Source organism: Canis lupus, chromosome 15, assembly GCF_003254725.2.
Source record: "Canis lupus dingo isolate Sandy chromosome 15, ASM325472v2, whole genome shotgun sequence".
Lineage (NCBI taxonomy): Eukaryota > Metazoa > Chordata > Mammalia > Carnivora > Canidae > Canis > Canis lupus.
In genome coordinates, this window is record NC_064257.1 from 29,897,330 (window position 1) to 29,903,760 (window position 6,431).

The following is a 6,431-nucleotide window of genomic DNA, read 5'->3' on the forward strand; positions in this document are numbered from 1 at the left end:
ATTGGTAGAGAAATTCTGCTTTTGCAGAGAATACTTCTATCTCGGTTGCCAAGATAATTTCATTTCAGCATATGTAGCACCAATTAGTGCATTCAATTATGGCCATTCAGCTTTGTAATACCCCTTTTACCAAGTTCTTCCACCCTCATATCAGAAAGATGCAAATGCTTCCAGATTCTTTTTGTGCATCACAGCTATACTGGAAGGGCCCAGCAAATAACTAGTCTGAATATTTTGGCCCTATAATTTTTTTTTATTGTTTATACTCCTAACATACTTTGGGGAACAGTTCTGCCAAATTGTTTGTTAGTGTTTTTTGTTTGTTTCAATTAATGGATTTAAAAACTTGTTAGTAATATTAAGTCTAACTTATGTTTATGAAAAGACTTCATAAATGTTAAAGGATCTCGTATACTGCATCATCTAATAAGTATTATAATGAAGTATCATGGTTTGCTTATGTAACTTAAATTCAATTATATATGTGCAGAGTTCAGAAAGAGAGAGAGAAAGATCAGCTGATTTTATCCACTGTCCTAGGATGAGTTTAGGGCTCTTAGTGAGCATGAAATGGAAGATACGACTGCTGTTCTCCAGTTATCTCAGTTCTCAACTACCTGAGTGTAAGCATCTTGCTGCATGCAGTAAATGTAATCTTCTATTTTAAACATGCAGTAAATACTTTTTTTTGAGACATTGTCCCTAAATACCAACTGTCAAATGTTGCTTCACCAAAGAAACAGGTCTATTCTAAGAGTGGAGGAAAAATTGTATTGCAGTTAATGAATAGTGTACTTGAAGGTCATTTTCAAGGGCATTATTTATTTTATTTCATTTTTACTTTAAGCACTGACCTTAAAACTAATTTCCATGTAAGATGCTACTATGCTGTATATCTGTCATTAGTAGCCAGAAGGTAATTTAGTTTAGAATCATCTTAAAGATTTTATTTACAGAAAGAGAGCAGGTGCAGGCAAGGGGAAGGAGCAAAGGAGAGGGGGAGAGAATATCTCAAGCAGATTCCGCTCTGAGCACAGCGCCTGATGTGAGGCCTGCTGTCATGAGATCATGACCTGAGCCAAAATCAGTAGTCAGACACTTAATGGACTGAGGCACCCAGGTGCCTCTAGAATCATCAATAATTTTTTGATGGAGATTAGGAGAAAATTATAGTGTGAGTGGGAAAGAGAGCCTCATTGTTATCACTAAAGTGCCCAATATTTTGGTTTCCATTTTATAACCAAAGTAAAATGTAATGTTAAAGATATTTATTAAATCGAGCAAGTTCCATGGCAAATCTAGAATTCACTGGGACATGAATCAAAGACACCATGGATTTATATTTAGTGAAAGAGCTAAATATGAGTGAATACTAATAAATGCTATAACTTTGTAGAAATTGAGTTTTACGTTAATAAAAACAATGTTGTCTGATTGGACAAAGTAAACGGACATCCTGATTTTTCACTTTTGCCTTTTGCTGTTGTTGATTCATGATGCCCAGATAAAATATTGGAATGTAAATATGAAGTGTAGTTTGCATGCCATGAATTGAGAAAAACTTCGCTATACTTTTTTTTTAACCTAGTGCCTTGTCAGGTATTGTTGAATAAAATTTACCATTTAGATATACTAATTAGTTAATGCACAATGAAGAGGGGTTAAATAAAAGATGTAATAACCACGGCAGTAGGAAACATAATTGAATACTTTGTATGTGATCGGAATGGTGATAAGTGCTTTTCTTACAATATGTAACTGTGGGTGTTATTATTATTAGCCATTGCCCTTTATCAATGAGAAGGTCAAGATAAAAGAATTTTAATAATTTTTCCAAGAATCACAAGTAGAAAGTGTTAGAGCCAGTTCTGAACCTCTCTAATTCTAAAATCCATTTAATAACTGCTATTCCATTTTGATACACATATGAATATTATAAATAGACCTCAACACAGTTTATAAAATTTTGATGATGGATGCCCATAAATTAAAAATGAATATGCTTCATTAAAAACCTTTGTAAGGGGACGCCTGGGTGGCTCAGGGGTTTAGCCAGGAGCATCTGCCTTCGGCCCAGGGCGTGATCTGGGAGTCCCGGGGTCGAGTCCCACATCAGGCTCCCTGCATGGAGCCTGCCTCTCTCTTTCATGTGTCTCTCATGAATAAATTAATAAAAATCTTAAAAAAAAAACAACCTTTGTAAGTCATTGTCATATATATATATATTTCTTCCATTCTTAAACTGTCTCATATTCCTTCTGTCCTGCTACCTTAGAAATTAATGTGGTTATTGTTTCTGTCATTGACTCTATCTTTTGTTGTTGTTGTTTTGTTTGTTTTGTTTTTTTAGACTTATTTATTTATTTATGATAGAAAGAGAGACAGAGACAGAGACAGAGACACAGGAGGAGGGAGAAGCAGGCTCCATGCTGGGAGCCCGACAGCGGGACTTGATCCCTGGACTCCAGGATCGCGCCCTGGGCCAAAGGCAGGCGCTAAACTGCCGAGCCACCCAGGGATCCCCTCTTTTGTTGTTGTTATTGTCAGGCTGGTGAGTGTCACTCTCCTCTGTCTCAAAATGAGACCCCAGGCTTGGACTGCAAGAATGCAGAGGCAGAGCCAGGAGGGACTGACAGTGGTGGGGCAGTCCAGCCACCATTTATTTAGACTCCGTCAGTGGTTGTTTACTTGCTCCCAGAATAATGCAGCTGCAGTTGTGAATTTAGCTACAATCCCTGTGCTTACCTTTCCTTCATAGTCAAAAGTTATCTATATTCTCTGCCTCTACCACTTTACCAGTTTTTCATTTGTGATATTCCGTTTTCTCTTCTGACCTACCACAGGGTGCAACTTCTTTGCCACAGTTACAAATCATCATTTTGTTGCTAAGTCAATTGAATATTTGAAATTCTTTTCTCAATTGACTGAATGCTGTCATTAGCCACTATTAACCATTTCCTCCCTCTTGAATATACTCAAGTGTGTTTCCTTGTGCTTTAATTTCCTGTCACCTGGCTGGCCATTTTTCTCAGTTTTCCCATGTTTATCTTATAAATGTGCAGGTTACATCACTGCAATAGACGTTTTCATCCCTTCAATCTGGCCACAGAGGTTGAATAAGAGATATCCACACGACCCCACAGCAAGTCAAATAGAGCCAAAGAGATTCTTTACTAGGACTTCTGTTGAAGCCATCAAGGAATAATTATGTTCTGTCTGCTGAGATTGCTGGCAGTGAAAATGATATAGCACAATGTTGCTGGGGGTCAGAAAAATGAAGCTATCACTGTGGAAAGCACATAAAAACTGAGTCCTGACAGATTCATTTAAGTCTCTGGATCCAGATGGGTCTGAAGCCTTAAATATACATCTGGACTTTTCCATTACATGAGCCAATACATTTCTTTGATTGCTCAAGTGAAGTTTTATATCATTCACAAGTGAAAGAGTTTGTGATAATGAAATACTCCCCTCCTACCTACTCACCCATCCTCACTGAATAAATACAATTTTTCTGTTAGAAATATCATTTTGATTGTTCCATGCCCTACACACTCAACATTTCCATTTCTATCCACCCAATTTTCCAACAAGAAATTTGGGCATGATCTGACTCTTTCCTCATTCTTAGCTCACCTCACTGACCCAAATAAATCATCCAGTCCTAGTAATCTACACCTAAATTTTTGCTTATTCCATCTAATTCTCCTCATTCTTGCTGCCCCAACACAAGGTACACCACCCTCTCTTGGTTGGACTACTTTAACCATTTCTCAACTGATTTGCTTGCCTCCAATCCATCCTTTACTTTGTAACTAGAGTGACATGTGTCCAGAGTGCAAATCTGACTATAGTAATCTGATTAAGACTTTGTATGGCCCTCCTCTGCCCACAGAGTAATAAGACCCCAAACTCCTTGCCATGGCTCCCATCATCTGGCTACTGCTTACCTCTCCTCCCTCCATTCCTGTCATTCCCTCCACCCTCATAATCTCTCACCTGGAACTACTCCTAATCCTTCAGATAGGCCATGGCGTCTCTGTTCTTGGGGTATCCTTGTGCTCCTTCCTCTGCTTTAGAATATTCTTCTCCCTTGCAGTAACTGCTAGAATTCTATGCACCCAGAGGAACATTTCTCTCAGATCTTCAATCTTCTAAGATAACTTCCAAGTTTGAGTTAAATGCCCTTATTTGTGTCCCATTAGCTTCCGAGCCATATTTACCCACCATAATCACCATTTAGGCTATTATTGCCAATTTATATCACTCAACCTGAAAGAACCACTTGAGATTAAAGATCTCTCACACCAGTGCTGCTCCATAACTACTTGTGTAAATGAATGAATAAGCAGTGATTGAACAGTCAGAGACTGATTGAACGTAATAGACATAGAATCGACATAAATTGAGTTTTCTGCTTTTATGTCTATATAAACCTCTCTCTAATATACCCTAAACAGATCGAGCTCAAACCAAAAAAAGAAAAAGAAAAAAAAAAGAGTTTTCTGATAGAGGAATTTCAGATCTTATTGAAACTTTTTCACTTGCTAAACTCATTTGATTGATATTATACACTTAAAATTAGGCAAACAGCTTATATCAGGGAAAATGAGGGCATGCCCTTAACTTTCCTTTTTTTTTTTTTTTTTGCCCTTAACTTTCCAAATCCATTTTCTTGTCAAAATATGGACCTTTTGACCCCAGTTTACATATTCATGTTTAATCTTAAAATAATAAAATTACAAAAGAGATAGGTTGATAGTTCATGAAGGAAGTTACACTGCTCTGTGATAGCTGACTGAGTGCTTTACACAAAACATCACACCTTGACAACCCCATTACCTCAAGCAAAAGATCCCTGAAGGAGGGAGGACAATTAGCAAGAGAAATAAAGGATTTGGAATGAACCAGTTTTCACACACGTCCTGTCCTTCCTGACCTCTCCTCACCACACACACACACACACACACATACACACTTGTCCCTACCTATTATTTGTTGGTTACCAAGTATGATTTTAAATTTCAGTGATTTGGATTTCTTGACCGCCTAAGAATCATTTAAATCTTAAAAGCCTACAAGGAAATTTTCAATTTCCTATACCTTATTTCCTATTAAGGAAAATAACCAAACATAAAGAACAGACAATTCAACAAAAATATTAGCAAACTGCAAAAGTTCCTAATTGGCTTTCTTGAATTTATTTTTTCTTTCTCCCAATCAGTTCATTACTGATGAAATTAGAGAAATATTTCAAGAATTCAAAACTAATCAGATTCTGCTTCTGACCCTTCAACATCTTCCCATTACCTTTGTGATAAACCTCTAATCCACAACATACCTCTTAGCCCGGTACAACCCAGCTCTACCTGCCATTCAGTCTGCAATAGGTTGTCTTTCTCTTTCTCACCACATGCTGCTCATAAATGTCCTTTCACTTCCTTGAAGGCATCACACTCTGTTCTGTCCCAAGGCCTTTGCACATACTGTTTCTCTGCCTAGAACACTTTGATACCGACCCCTCTATTCATCTACCCATTAATTCTCAATTGAAATCTCACTTTATCAAAGACGTCTTCTCTGAGTTATGAGTAGATTGTCACTTTTGCTTTAGGCACCCCCCACCCAATGTTTACGACCTTACTTGGAAGTGCTTATGACCCTTATAAATTCCCCTATTGAATTATAAATTCCATGAGGGCGAAGACTATCTCTGTTCATTTTCTTTGCAGCTCTGGTACCTAGCACAATACCTAATAAGTGCTGGTGGTTCATAAAAGTTTGTTGAATGAATAAGTGTATAATTTCAGAGGGAAAGGGACTAGACAAGTGTGTAATCCAGTATCAGCTAAGACCAGTAATTAAAGCTTTGTTGTCAATTGCTTTGGCAGTAACTAGCTCTAATTATGTCTAATTTATTAGGCTATGCTCCATAGCATCTTATCTTATGGGTCCCTAAAAATATTGCTTGAATTTTAATGTACATATGGATCTTTTTAATTGACTTTTTATCCATTTTTTTAAAAAGATTTATTTATTTATTTGGCAGGAAAGTACAAACAGGGCAAGTGGGTGAGGGAGAAGCAGACACCCCACTGAGCAGGGAGCCCATTGTGGGATCTTGGGATCATGACCTGAGCTGAAGACAGATGCTTAACCAACTGAGCCATCTGGGTACCCCACCTTTTTCTCCATGTTATTAAATATCCTTCTGCTACCAAAATTCATGCACTGACAACTTTAAGACTGTAAAATTACTAATCCTAGACGCCGAAAACTTTCTATTATTGTGGTGACTTAGCCTGTCTCAGCAGTATGCCAGTCTTATATCTTATTGGCATTTTATAACCACAATTTGAAATTTTCCTGCATATCTTCTGCCCTGTTGTTCTCTGCAACATCTCTAGTTCTTGATAGCATGTAGCCTCAAA